The sequence below is a fragment of the Piliocolobus tephrosceles genome, chromosome 4 (genome assembly GCF_002776525.5).
Source record: "Piliocolobus tephrosceles isolate RC106 chromosome 4, ASM277652v3, whole genome shotgun sequence".
NCBI lineage: Eukaryota > Metazoa > Chordata > Mammalia > Primates > Cercopithecidae > Piliocolobus > Piliocolobus tephrosceles.
This window is the reverse complement of record NC_045437.1, coordinates 14,116,810-14,132,592: the sequence shown is the minus strand read 5'-3', so window position 1 is coordinate 14,132,592 and position 15,783 is coordinate 14,116,810.

The following is a 15,783-nucleotide window of genomic DNA, read 5'->3' as shown; positions in this document are numbered from 1 at the left end:
ACTTTTGCATCTTCCTGATTTTTCTCTTGCCACCACCATGTAAGAAGTGCCGTTCAGCTCCCACCATGATTCTGAGGCCTCCCCAGCCATGTGGAACTGTAAGTCCAACTGAACCTCTTTTTCTTCCCAGCCTCAGATAAGTCTTCATCAGCAGCATGAAAATGGACTAATACAGTAAATTGGTACCAGTAGAGTGGGGCGTTGCTGAAAAGATACCCGAAAATGTGGAAGTGACTTTGGAACAGGGTAACAGACAGAGGTTGGAACAGCTTGGAGGCCTCAGAAGGCAGGAAAATATGCGAAAGTTTGGAACCTCCTAGAGATTTGTCGAATGGCTTTGACAAAAATGCTGACAGTGATACAAACAATAAGGTCAAGGCTGAGGTGATCTCAGATGGTGATGAGGAACTTGTTGGGAACTGGAGCAAAGGTGACTCTTGTTATGTTTTAGCAAAGAGTCTGGTGGCATTTTGCCCCTGCCCTAGAGATTTGTGGAACTTTGAACTTAAGAGAGATGATTTAGGGTATCTGGCGGAAGATGTTTCTAAGCAGAAAAGCGTTCAAGAGGCGACTTGGGTGCTGTTAAAAGCATTCTATTTTAAAAGGGAGACAGACCATAAAAGTTTGGAAAATTTGCAGCCTGATGATGCAGTAGAAAAGAAAAACTCATTTTTTGAGGAGAAATTCAAGCTGGCTGCAGAATTTTCATAAGTAACAAGAAGCTGAAGGTTAATCCCTAAGACAATGGGGAAAATGTCTCCAGGGCATCTCATAGGTCTTCATGGCAGCCCCTCCCATCACAGACCCAGAAGCCTAGGAGGTAAAAATGGTTTTGTGGGCTGGGCCCAGGGTCCCCATGCTATGTGCAGCCTAGAGACTTGGTGCCCTGTGTCCCAGTCACTCCAGCCGTTGTTAAAAGGGGCCAAGGTACAGCTCGGCCCATGATTCCAGAGGGTGCGAGCTGCCAACCTTGGCAGCCTCCACGTGGTGTTGAGCCTGCGGGTGCACAGAAGTTGAGAATTGAGGTTTGGAAAGCTCCACCTTGATTTCAGAAGATGTATGCAAAAGCCTGGATGCCCAGGCAAAAGTTTGCTGCAGGGGCAGGGCCTTCATGGAGAACCTCAGCTAGGGCAGTGCGGAAGGGAAATGTGGGGTCAGAGCCCCCACACAGAGTCCCTACTGGGGCACCACCTAATGGAGATGTGAGAAGAGGGCCACCGTCCTCCAGATTCCAGAATGGTAGATCCGCCAACACCTTGCACAGTGCACCTGGAAATGCAACAGACATTCAATGCCAGCCCGTGAAAATAGCCAGGAGGGGAGCTATACCCTGGGAAGCCACAGGGGCAGAGCTGCCCAAGACTATGGGAACCAATCCTTTGCATCAGCGTGACCTGGATGTGAGACATGGAGTCAAAGGAGATCATATTGGAGCTTTAAAATTGCCAGCCCTGCTGGATTTCAGACTTGTGTAGGCACTGTAATCTCTTTGTTTTGGCCAATTTCTCCCATTTGGAATGGCTGTATTTACCCAATACCTATACCCCCCATTGTATCCAGGAAGTAACTAACTTGCTTCTGATTTTACAGGCTCATAGGTGAAAGGGACTGGCCTTGTCTCAGATGAGACTTTGGACTGTAGATTTTTGAGTTAATGCTGAAATAAGACTTTGGGGGACTGCTGGGAAGGCATGATTGGTTTTGAAATGTGAGGACATGAGATTTGAAGGGGCCAAGGTGGAAATGATATGGTTTGGCTCTGTGACCCCACCCAAATCTCATCTTGAATTGTACTCCCATAATTCCTTTGTGTTGTGGAAGGGGCCCAGTGGGAGATAATTGAATCATGGGGGCAGTTTCCCCCTTACTGTTCTCATAGTAACGAACAAGTCTCATGAGATCAGGTGGTTTTATCGGGGGTTTCTACTTTTGCATCTTCCTCATTTTCCTCATGCTGCCACCATGTAAGAAGTGACTTTCACCTCCCTCCATGATTCTGAGGCCTCCCCAGCCATGTGGAACTGTAAGTTCAATTAAACCTTTTTTCCTTCCCAGTCTTGGGTATGTCTTTATCAGCAGTGTGAAAGCGGACTAATACATAGTTGGACATGGTTGAATCCAGAAGGCAGAGGTTGCGGTGAGCCAAGATCGTGACACTGCACTCCAGCCTTGGTGACAGAGCAAGACTCGGTCTAAAAAATAAATAAATAAATAAGAGAGAAGTCACTTTTCACTGGGGTTGCTAGTTAGGGAGAATGTTTGGCCAAAATGGTCACAGCTATCCTATTGCGTTTAGTGTGACACCACGCAGACCCAGGTAATGCAGAGCCAGAGAGAGAGAACCTTGATAATGCACGGAGGATGGACAAGGGGAGTGCGCAGAAGACAGTGGCACAATTGGTACAGGAAACCAGAAGGGTCTGGAAGGGAGGGCTTCAGGGAGAAAAATGAAGTTGATTATTAATGCATTTGAGCATTTAGAAAATAATATCCTGGGTACCTGGTAGAGCTGATGACACACTTGGGAAAAAAATTAAATAAGGGTACATAGAAAACCCAGCATGGGAACAAAATGAGACAATAAACTCCAGGAAGAACAAACAGTTGTACAAAAAGGAAAACATCACATTACGCTTCTTGGCTCACCAATGGACAAGATCGACTAGTAATAATAAGGTTAAAAAACTTGTGACATACTACATTGGTCAGATGAAAGGAGACAAATGTGTGACAAGGGAAGAGTAACAGAGATGAATTTTTATCTATTGTAACAGGAAGTCAAAAGATACGGTTTAAAATGATAAAGAATAGGGTTGGGTGTGGTGTCTCATGCCTGTAATCCCAGCACTTTGGGAGGCAAAGACAGGCGATCACTGAGGTAAGGAGTTCAAGACCAGCCTGACCAACATGGTGAAACCCCGTCTCTACTAAAAATACAAAAAATAGCTGGTTTGGTGGTGCATGCCTGTAATCCCAGCTACTCGGGAGCCTGAAGCAGGAGAATCGCTTGAATCTGGGAGGCAAAGGTTGCAGTGAACTGAGATCATGCCATTGCACTCCAGCCTGGGCGACACAGCGAGACACCATCTCAAAACAAACAAATAAATAAATTTTTATTTTTAGATGATAAGAAATAGAAAGGGTATATTATGTAGAAATATGAAAAGAAATACCATAAGAGCTAGGTAAAAACAGGTGAAATTTTAGAGCAGGAAGCTCAAGGGTTTTCTTGTTATAAGTTTTTTAAAAATGATGTGGTTTTCGCATGTTCTCACTTATAGATGGGAATTGAATTTATAGATCACTTGGACACGCGAAGGGGAACATCACACACCGGGGCCTATTGTGGGGAGCGGGGAGGGGGGAGGGATGGCATTGGGAGTTATACCTGATGTAAATGATGAGTTGATGGGTGCTGACGAGTTGATGGGTGCAGCACACCAACATGAAACATGTATACATATTTCTGCACGTTGTGGACATGTACCCTAGAACTTAAAGTATAATAAAAAAAGATGTGGTTTTAAAAAATCATGTGTACTATTATTTTACATGTATAAATTTATGTATATATAAATACACGACATATATATAAATTTCAAAAAATATGCATTTTGAAAAAAACATAACAGATGATTAGGAGTGGCCTCCATGACCTTAAGAATAAATCAATTACCTTATTCCTCCATTAAAATGTGTCAGCAGATAAGCATAAGAACCAAAATATGCCTCCCTTTAGCACCAGGCTCTGCACATACATTGAAACTTAATGATACAGAGGAAAGAAAAGGCAAGAAATAAAGAGCTTTTATTAAAAGCCACTTATTTGCAGTTTCATGGAAATGCAAGGAGAGGTCTTTATCGCGACGGTGGCCCTGGAACTGCCAGCTGATGGGGAGGCAGCCTGGGAGGCGGCCGAGGCAGGTGTCAGCCTCATACCCTGTACATCATGTTCGTGTTCAGAGCAGGGCTGATACCTCATTACATAAAAATTTAAACATCTTTAAAATAATGACTATGAATGTGAGTGCATAAATCTACACCAGAGAAAAACAGTTTCCATTTTTAAGGAACTTGATCTTCTCAAGTCTTTTTTCCTTACCACCATTTCCCATAACCCTTTATCATGCCAGTCCTCTAGAGTCCTGCTTGTAATACAAGGGACGTTTGTAATACTATCAGCTCAGCCCTGAAGGCCAAGAACATATTCTCGAGTTGCTCGAACCCTCAGAGAGGACTGCCACTTGCCTTTCTACCCAGGCTGAACTCCAGAATCATGCAGGCATTAGGACATAGGAACTCACTGGTCTAGGGCACCATGTCTCACTACACCAGGAGGAGAAACCAATGAGGGCAAATGATTTGAATGGAGAATGGCAGAATTCACACTGTGGAGTGTTGCTTATATAGTCATGTGGAAATTAGGACCGTACGGACACTAGTGAGAGAATCCCAGTTAGAACTAGCCTAGGTCAAAAAGACAACGCATTGATTCGATTAACTGGAAAGTCCAAGGGGTAACTCTGGTTCCAGACATCATTGCTTCCCAAAGTTCAGACAATGTCATGTCATTACTCTTGCAGTCTCTGTCTCTCAACACATCCAGGTTCCTCTGACCCTTAGCACACACTCTCAAAAAAAGAAGATTCTCTCTCCAAGCAACCATGGTAATCCCCAAGAAGGGATTCTGGTCCCCCATTAAACATCACACACACACACACACACACTTAATTCTGAACTAATTATTGCATATGCCATTGTACGAAGCTAGCCTGGATCATGAACCCAGAGGAGGAGAGTGGTGGACCCTGCATTTGACAGCTCACCAATCAACAATTCCCAAGTGGACAGCCCAGTTTGTTACTAGAAGAAAGAGGGAGGTATCATGGGCAAGCAGAAACTGCAGAAATCCATGTAGTCCTAAAAAATATAACTTAAGCATACTATGAAGTCAGCATAATTACATATTTAATAGTGTTATTCTTGTATTAAGTAATAATTACTCCTTACCAGAGAATCAGTGAAATCCAGGGCCAGGAACACACCTCGATCCCGGGCCTGTTCAGACTGTCATCTTTTGTCATTCTGACCCAGTGGCATTTTCTGATTTCCTATTCATTCTCACACAACCATGTTCCACGCCATCTTCAGAGCTCTCGCCTATCAATACGGTGGCCTGAGATTTCTCAGTTTCTCTGTCTGCAATTGCTTAAAGTACATATTTTAGGGCCTCATTAGCTGTATTTCTATAACTCTTGTTCTACCTATTCTATGAGCTTTCACAAAAAACCTTACAGAGGTCAGAATATAGGAAAGTTGGCCTTTTTCCCAAATATTTTAATGAATGATTTTGTTTGTTTTTGGTATTAAGGCCATTGGTTTTCTTAGCAGGCAAGTAGATCCTGTGTTTCCCATTTATTTTCTTGGACCCATGGCACATTTCCAATGGTGCAACACTGTCTCCCATCCCAATGCCATTCTACAATGCCACCTGGTCACCTCCCCTCCACCCCCCATCAAGAAGTGTAGTGTAATCCCACTTCTTCCATCTGGGTGGGCTGGTGACTATGTTGACAATACACACAGTATTGAGGAAGTGATACCATGTGACTTCTGAGGCTGTCATAAAAGGTGATACAGTTTCACCTTGTTTTCTGGAATACTGGCACTTGGGTTGCTGAGCCATAGTGTAAGAAGTCTGACGAACCTGCAGCGAGCATGCTGGGAGTAGGCTGGTTACTTGGAGAGGCTCACATAGGCACTCCAATCAGCAGGCCTTCGTCTTTGGAAACTGCCCCCGCCACCCCGACCATGCCATGTGCCAGACACCTTGCTATAGTCTGAATATTTGTGTCTGCCCCCAATCCATGTTGAAACCTAACCCTCAAAGTGATGGTTTTAAGGGGTTGGCCCTTTGGGAGGTCACTAGGTCATGGAGCAGGGAGCCCTCATGAACGGGATCGTGCTCCTATAAAGGAAGCCAGAGGGAGCTTCGTTGCCCCTTCTACCTTCTTTTTTTTTTTTTTTTTTTTTTTTTGTGACGGAGTCTCGCTCTGTCGCCCAGGCTGGAGTGCAGTGGTGCGATCTCGGCTCACTGCAAGCTCCGCCTGCCGGGTTCACGCCATTCTCCTGCCTCAGCCTCCCGAGTAGCTGGGACTACAGGCGCCCGCCCCCAGGCCTGGCTAATTTTTTGTATTTTTAGTAGAGACGGGGTTTCACCGTGTTAGCCAGGATGGTCTCGATCTCCTGACCTCGTGATCTGCCCGCTTCAGCCTCCCAAAGTGCTGGGATTACACGCGTGAGCCACTGCACCCGGCGCCCCTTCTACCTTCTTATTGCCTCGGTTTCTAACTCCACAAAATGGGGATAATAGCAGTACATACTTATAGGATTGTTGGGAGTTAACTTATGTAAACTTATGACTGGCACGTGATCATCACTCAACTGTGTAATTGTTAGCTGTTTTTACTATAAACAAATCCTATGTTTTACATTTTGAAGCTTTTCCTGACTCTTGATAACTCAGATATTGCTGCTAAATCTAAATGAATTGGTTTAAAGTTAAGGCTAAACGTTAGAGTAGTGAGGGTGTGGCCCTGGTTTCCATCCTATAGGTGTGAGGTCATGAGGCTTCAGGGATACTTTATCTCCTCCCAGATGCTGCCACTAAAGTCTGCAGTCTGTAGTATCAATGCCTGGATCCTTTTATAGCATTGGATGGACTCAAATCACACACGTTTCCATTCAATAATCTCAAAAAACAGTTACACGCAAACAATCTCAATATTTAAATTGGTGCCGCATAACATAAAGCAAGGCTCAAAGAAGTCCAGACTCTTGACCCTTTACGGAGGTGAGGTTGCACAATTAACACCTTCCCATTCCCCATGGCCACACCCCTGTGCCTATCTCCTCTCTTAGCTCACAAAATCAGTACCCTGGCTCTGCTTCTTTTCTTTTTTGAGATGGAGTTTTTGCTCTTGTTGCCCAGGCTGGAGTGCAGTGGTGCAATCTCGGCTCACCACAACCTCCGGGGCCTGGGTTCAAGAAATTCTCCTGCCTCAGCCTCCCGAGTAGCTGGGATTACAGGTGTACACCGCCACACCCGGCTAATTTTGTATTTTTAATAGCGACAGGGTTTCTCCATGTTGGTCAGGCTGGTCTCAAACTCCCGACCTCAGGTGAGCTGCCCACTTCGGCCTCCCAAAGTTCTAGGATTACAGGCGTGAGCCACCAGGCCCGGCTGCCCTGCTTCTTTTCAACCTTCCTACATGTAAATTAGATCATTCCTTCCTTAACCCACGTATTTCCCACCAGCTCACATTTCACAGAAGTTTTAGGATGCAAGAGACGTCAGTCCCAGCTACTGGGGAGACTGAAAGTGGGTGACAGCAAGCTTGCCCCCGACATGGGCACTCCTGAGCAGGTTGTGAAAGAGGAGGGTGTAGAACCTAGGCTTCATGCGGTTTCTCCAAGGTGGCAGCGTGAACTTCTACCTTCTGGTAAGGAAGTCTTTCCACGCCCATTCTGGATTCCACTTTACAGTTCGTTCCACTCCTCATTGCCACCTCTGCAGCACGAAGCTATTGTTCTTGCCCCGACCATCTGCTGTTTTCCAGGAGAACAGCTTGGCAAACAAAAGAGATGGCAGGTGGGGCAGGAAAGAGTCCTAATTACCCCCCCCCCGCCCCCAGAAAACACAGGGCAAAGATGAAGGACTTCAGGCTGGGTTTATAATAGGATAAGAGTGTTGCTGATGGGAGGGAGCGGAGGCAACAGGGATCTCCTGAAGGGCCTACAGGAAACCAGAGAGGAACTGAGTTTACCACACTGGCCATGGTTGGCTCTAACTGGTTTGCTCTGAAGCAAAGTCTTATAAAACATTTCAGCAATGACAAAAAGAGAAGAAAAACAGTGTAAGTTTTGGAGTAAGTGTTACTATGTCCTGTTGCCGAATATCCTAGTTATGCATGAAGGTTTTTTTTCCTTTCTTTCTTTCTTTGCTTCAAAAAAAAAAAAAGACAACTGTCAGTGACCATAGAAGTTCAACTTTGTTTTGGGGGTGGATTTCAGGCTTGTTTTGGCAAACTGGGCACAATCCCAGAGTCCCTCCTATGGCCGCCTCCTCCAGTCAGTTGGATCCCTCTAAGTTCAAAGACAAAACTCACAGCATTCACTTGCACAGGAGGAAATATATTCTAAAGGTCTCTTTTCTTTTTGAAGATCTTTACTCCAAACCTCAACAGGTGAAAAGAATGGGAATTATCGTGATTGTACTAAGTTTGAAAACTACAATCTGAAGTTTGTTTGTTTGTTTGTTTTTTTTGGTGGGAATCCACTCATGCAACTTGAAAGGTCAGAGGTAAATGGGCAACTTCCGTAACTTACAGACTTTCAATGTAACAGGGAGAGTCCGCGAACCACGTTAATTCCTCATGTGGTTAGTACTTCCTCAGAGAGAAGCACAGACCTTCCACTTCAGCTAGGGCTGCCATTTTGTTTGTTTGTTTGTTTTTTGAGATGGAGTCTTACTCTGTTGCCCAGGCTGGAGTACAGTGACGTGATCTCAGCTCACTGCAACCTTCACCTCCCAGATTCAAGCGATTCTCCTGCCTCAGCCTCCTGAGTAGCTGGGATTACAGGTGCATGCTACCACACCCGGCTAATTTTTTGTATTTTTAGTAGAGATGGGGTTTCCGCCATGTTGGCTAGTCTGGTCTCGAACTCCTGACCTCAAGTGATCTGCCCACCTCGGCGTCCCAAAGTGCTGGGATTACAGACGTGAGTCACTGCGCCCAGCATCTAGGGCTGCCATCTTTGATCTCTGCTGGGGAAGAGAAAGAAAGAGGCGAGGCTCTAGGTCTTCAATCCCAGGCAAGGAGAGGGGCGCGGTCCCAACATGTGAGAGTCCCCTCTCCTTCCCCCAAGTCGGCGTTACACAAGTGCAGTTGGTCAGAATATATTCAGCAGTTGAAGGGGAAAGGGGATCTTTAAGTGTAAACTGAGGCTGTATATGGGAAAAGGAGTGAGGAGATCAGCCCCATCTTGGAAGCGATGGGGGTTTTGTGAGCCCACTGTGTCCATAACCAGTGAGGGCATTTGTGATACCTGCCTGGCCTTCTGCTGTTCCAGCTGCTCCCTTAAATCACCCAAGGTGGAAAGGAACAGATGTGAGGGAGGGAGGGGTCCTAAAAGGAGTCTGCCATGTTAACTTAAAAAACGACATTTATAAATTTAGAAAGAAGGGAGACTGTATTTATCTTTTTTTTTTTTTTTTTTTCTTGAGACGGAATCTCATTCTGTTGCCCAGGCTACAGTGCAGTGGCGCAATCTCGGCTCACTGCAACCTCTACCGCCTGGGTTCGAGCAATTCTCACGCCTTCGCCTCCCAAGTAGCTGGGACTACAGGTGTGCACCACCACACCTGGCTAATTGTTGTATGTTTTGGGTACAGACAGGGGGTTTCACCATGTTGGCCAAGCTGGTCTCAAACTCCTGACCTCAAATGATTCATCTGCATTGGCCTCCCAAAGTGCTGGGATAATAGACGTGAGCCTCCGCGCCTGGCCAGAGACTGTATTTCTGTATTTCTTATAAGGGGTCACAGCCTGCAAGGTGGCCATCTCACAGGCTAGGAAGCACAATGCTGGGCCAAGACCAGAGACAGGTACTTTCAAGGAGGAGGGGTTGGGGTAGGAGTTTTATGCTGAACAGCTTGGCTAACCATACACATTCAATGGGAGCTATGAATATTCATGACAGTGGTCCTGGCACATGTGTCTTGAACAAACATCCGTGTAACAGATGGCCCGTATTCACTTGGTGGTGGAGACTTAACATTTAAAAGTAGTACAATTAGGCTGTGCATGTCAAAAGGTCTTTTCAGGACATGAAGATGTGCGAGAAGACCATATCTGTAACCCAGCTAGGACCAGTCATGGTCGGTGGTCTCTTATCAGATGAAAGTTTCTGAAATCAGTCACTTGCTCAATCAAAACTGGAGTTCTGGGTGGTGGAACTGGAGTCAGTCAGTCAGCATCCCTGAGCTGAGAAGCTGTAATTATTCTAATACTGCTTATCTTGAGGCTGGTGCTTGTTTAGCTGCTAGAGAAAAAGAAAAACCTTGGGGTGGTTAGAACATAGTTGACTCTTTAAGTGTAGGGATGCATGACTTAACCCTTGCCTGGCATGGGCTTAGGTCCTGTTTATAATTTGGAATCTTATTCATACAGAGTCTGTTCAGTCAGCCTTATCGTTAGCAGTGGCAAATTCAAATGGCCACCTCAATTCCTGCTTCCTCAGAAGAAGGATTTCGACCGAGGAGCATAAGGCAGAGTGAGAGACAGAGGCAAATTTTAGAGCAGGAATGAACATTTATTAAAATGTTTTAGAATAGTAACAAAAGGAAGTCAAGTACACTTGGAGGAGGGCCAAGCAGGTGACTTGAGAGATTCAAGTGCGACTTTGACTTGGGGTTTTTTTATGTTGGCATGGTTCCAGGGTCTTGAGTCCCTGCTCCTCTGATTCTTCCCGTGGGGTAGGCTGTCTGCATGTACAGTGGCCTGCTAGCACTTGGGAGGGGCCGCATGTGCTGCGTGTAGTACACAGGCTCCCTTGAGGCATTCTTCCCTTACCAGCCCAATGTGCCTAGAAAATCATATACCGGCCGGGCATGGAGGCTCTCACCTGTAATCCCAGCATTTTGGGAGGCCAAGGCGGGCAGATCACGAGATCAAGAGATTGAGACCAGCCTGGCCAACATGTAGAAACCCCATCTCTACTCTAAAAATACAAAAATTAGCTGGGCGTGTGTGGTGCGCGCCTGTAGTCCAGCTACTTGGGAGGCTGAAGTATGAGAATCGCTTGAACCAGGGAGGCGGAGGTTCCAGTGAGCCGAGATCGCACCATTGCACCCCAGCCCAGCAACAGAGAGAGACTCCGTCTCAGACAAAAACAAAAAACAGGAAAGTCATATACCAGTTAAACTCCACCGTTGTGCCCTTAGTGCACATGCTTGAGCCCACTTCCCCAGCTCCTGCGATCTTATCTGGAAGCTGCTTATCACCAGCTTCAGATGTTTTCTATTTATTGGGATACTGCCTTTCTCTGGCACTGACTGTGACCAAAGATTATTTTAGAGAGACAGTTTAACAGCTACCTTACCATCACCTGATGGTGGCCTGACATCCCTGGTGGGAGCGGGGCCCCTTCTGCCTTGCTCATGTCTGACTAACCACCTACTGTAACATTATGATTATTTATGTATGTATTTATTTATTTACTTACTTTTTGAGACCGAGTCACGCACAGTCGCCCAGGCTGGAGTGCAGTGGGGCAATCTCAGCTCACTGCAAGCTCCGCCTCCCGGGTTCACGCCTTTCTCCTGCCTCAGCCTCCCGAGTAGCTGGGACTACAGGCGTCCCTGCCACACCCCGTTAATTTTTTGCATTTTTAGTAGAGACAGGGTTTCACCGTGTTCGCCAGGATGGTCTCATCTCCTGACCTCGTGATCCGCCCGCCTCGGCCTCCCAAAGTGCTGGGATTACAGGTGTGAGCCACCGCGCCCGACCTATTTATTTGTTTTTGAGACAGAGTCTCACTCCATCGCCCAGGCTGGAGTGCAATGGTGTGATCTTGGCTCACTGCAGCCTCTGCCTCCTGGGGTCAAGTGATTCTCCTGTCCCAGCCTCCCAAGTAGCTGGGATTACAAGTGCCTGCCACCACACCCGGCTAATTTTTGTATTTTTAGTAGAGATGGGGTTTCACCATGTTGACCAGGCTGGTCTTGAACTCCTGACTTTAAGTGATCGACCTGCCTCACCCTCCCAAAGTGCTGGAATTACAGGTGTGAGCCACCGCATCTGGCCCCCAAAATATATTTCTTTGACATAGTTTGAAATGGCTCTGCAAAACTTTCTCTTGTGGGGAAAAATCCACATTCCGTAGAGAATCCCCTTCCCTTTCCAGGTCCTTTTTCTGATCCAGGAGACAATTAACTAAGATTGTGGCACCATTTTAAGTCTGATAAGAAACAATTTACAATCTATTCTCTTGGAAGCCTGCTACCTTCATGTGCATAATAAAACCTTGGTGTCCACATCTTTTTATCTTAACCCAGACACTCCCTTTTATTGACTCCAGGTCTTTAGATCAAATCTTTGAACCAATTGCCAATCAGGAAATCTTTGAATCCACCTATGACATGGAAGCCCCTGAAGCCCCTCCCCATCCCCTGCTTCCCCCCCTCCCCATCCCCTGCTTCCCCCACTGTGAGTTATCTACCTTTCTGGACCAAGCCAGTGTTCATCTTCTATGTATTGGTTGATGTCTTATGTCTCCCTAAACTGTGTAAAACCAAGTTGTAGCCCAACTACCTTGGGCTCACTTTCTCAGGACCTCCTGAGACTATGTCATAGACATGTCCTTAACCTTGGCAAAATAAGCTTCCACATTGATTGGGACCTGTCTCAGATACTTTTTGGTTTATGACACCCATGATGGCTCCGTTCCTGTGCCCTTTGGGTTTCTGGGTACATCCTCAGTACCGCCTTTCAGTATCAAGGAAACCTCAGCTGGAGAGCATTAAACCAACTTTAATGCTGCAGACTTTGAAGGCACCCCACAAGGACTGGCCCTCTGTTTTACAAAGTCTTCAGTCTAAGTGCTTCCCAAATTGGAATCATCTGGGGGTTGGACAACCTTTGGAAAACCAAAACTAGATTCCAGCCCCAGAGATTCTAAGGTAGAGATCGGAGTGGTACCAGGGTTTCTGTGGTTTTAAGTTTCTAGGCTATTCTGATAGGCAGATTCTCTGTTTAGAAAGTGTGAACCAGACCGGGAGCAGTGACTCACGCCTGTAATCCCAGCACTTTGGGAGGCCAAGATGGGTGGATGACGAGGTCAGGTGATCGAGACCATCCTCACCAACACAGTGAAACCCCGTCTCTACTAAAAATATAAAAAATTAGTTGGGCGTGGTGGTGGGCACCTGTAGTCCCAGCTATTTGGGAGGCTGAGGCAGGAGAATGGCGTGAACCCGGGAGGTAGAGCTTGCAGCGAGCCGAGATCACGCCACTACACTCCAGCCTGGGCGACGGAGTGAGACCCTATCTCAAATAAAAATAAAAATTAAAATAAAATAAAGTGTGAACGAAAGCTTAGTTGTAATTCATATTCTTTAGGCTTATTTTTCAGGCAGCTTCAGATTAATGGCTGGGGTGGGGTGGGGTAAATGTCAATCAGGTGACTAATCCTTTTGAGACAGCCAATACTTCTGAGATGATCATATCAATATTAATAAAGATGTACACACAAGCCGGCCTTTGTAAGGAGGATGAACAAACCAGAAAACTGAAATTTACCACCTCACATAGGCTATTTCCCTCACAACTACTATAGATCTGCCATCGCCCTGAGGATCATAATTTACTCATCAACACAACAATGAAATTCAATGAAAAACCTTCATAAATACACATTCTTTTTCATTGACTAGAAGCTACAGACATAACATGCAACACATAAGATAGTACAATATCCTCAAAAAGATTATTTTATTAAGTTGGGATATGGCATTTGGGTATAACTTCATTCTCATAAATAAGAGTATTTATGTGCAGGAGATTTAAAATCAATTATTTAGGGGCTGATATTCCTCTTAAAAAGGTAAGATTGCTTACACAGATGCTTGTGGAGTTTGTCATACTAGCCGTATTAGTCTGTTTTCACACGGCTGATAAAGACGTACCCAAGACTGGGTAATTTATAAAGGAAAAGAGATTTAATGGACTCACAGTTCCATGTGACTAGGGAGGCCTCACAATCATGGCAGAAGGTGAAAGGCACATTTTATACGCAGCTGGCAAAGAGAGAATGAGAACCAGGTGAAAAGGGTTTCCCCTTATAAAACCATCAGATCTCATGAGACTTATTCATTACCACAAGAATAGTATAGGGGAAGCCGTCCCCATGATTTAATTGTCTCCCACAGCGTCCCTCCCAAAATGTGGGAATTATGACAGATACAATTCAAGGTGAGATTTGGGTGGAACACAGCCAGACCATATCACCTGTCAAGATGATGAGAACACAACTGTTTTTAAAAAGCGAAATCCTCACAATAAAGAACAAAAAGTTCTTTTCAAAAACTGAGAGTTCAAAAAAATCAATTTAATTTCTATTAATTGTGATTATGGGGGCCAAAGAGACCAAGTTCCCTTCCCCCTTAACAGACAAGAGAGGATGGATAACTGTACTGCCAAAATTTAAGATCACGGTGAATTAGGACAAAGGAATTTTTTAAAACTGAACCTGCTGTTTGTTCTTGTTTTTTTCCTCCTTAATTTTCACATTGTCTAAATGAATTTTCAAATACAGATAGGTGAGTATAAATATTCTAGGCTAATATGTAGAAAAGCAGGCAGACACTGCCCATCTTGAACCCGCTTCTAATAGAATGCATCTTTTAGACTTTGTATTGGCTACACTGCAGGAGCAGCATCATGTGACAGCAGAATTTTAAGACCAAGTTTGGGCAGTTCACCTCTTGTTCCCAGGTTTCTTCGTGAATTTGGTCACCATCTCCAGCCCAGTACAGTACAAGCTGTCTCGTGAGTGACTTACTGGAATAACCAGTGTTCTCACTCCTTTTAAGACACACAGATGCTGCTCACCGTGTGCCACACACTCCCACTGGCTTGCCACCCTCCAGAACACCAGGTATTTCTCTCCCTACCAAAGGAGTTGAGTCACACACTTCCCAACTGTCAGTGTCAGTTCTGATTATTGTAATTTTATAATTAATTTTTTTTGAGATGGAGTCTTCTTGCGCTGTTGCCCAGGCTGCAGTGCAGTGGCACCATCTTGGTTCACTGCAGCCTCCATCTCCCGGATTCAAGCGATTCTCCTGCCTCAGCCTCCTGAGTAGCTGGGACTACAGGCACCCGCTACCATGCCTGGCGAATTTTTGTATTTTTTGTAGAGACGGAGTTTCATCATGCTGGTCTTGAACTCCTGCCTCAGCCTCTCAGAGTGTTAGGATTACGGGTGTGAGCTACTGCACCTGGCCTATAATTAAATATTATAGAGCCACTGAAAGGTGATTACAAAAAGAGAGTTGCTTCTATGACAACTAAGTTGGATGCTGTTGCTACAAATGAATGAGTCAATTAACAGGGCTATTAATCTGGGAGAGTAAAGGCAATGGGATGAAGGATTGGAGGGAAGAGTCCAACAAATCTATAATGATGCTATACTTAGATTGCTTGATAAATTCAGATTCTACTAAAAGTCTGAAAATGGAAGACAGTGCATTTCAGGTGCTGCTATTTGGGAACAGTGACTTAGAAGTCCAATTAGCAGATCCAGGTGCAAAGACCTGGGTTTCACATCACAAAATGGGAGAATAAATAGATATTTACATGCTTTAGTTAATGTAAAATGTATAAGCCATGGATACATCTTTCTTTGTTTCAATTCCACGCTTTAACTAGCTTTTCCAATAAAAAATGGCTACTCTTGTAATTCTGTCTAAGTCCATTTAGGCCCCTATAATAGAACATCCATACTGGGCGGCTCATGAACAACAAACATTTATTTGCCAAATTCTGGAAGCTTGAAAGTCCAAGATCAAGGCATCAGCAGATTTGGTGCCTGGTGAGGGCCCACTTCCTGGTTCAGAGACGGCCATCTTCCCTGTGTCCTCACATGGCAGAAGGGGTGAGGGAGCTCTCTGGGGCTTCTTTTATAAAGGCACTAATCCCATTCACAAGAGTTCCATTCTCA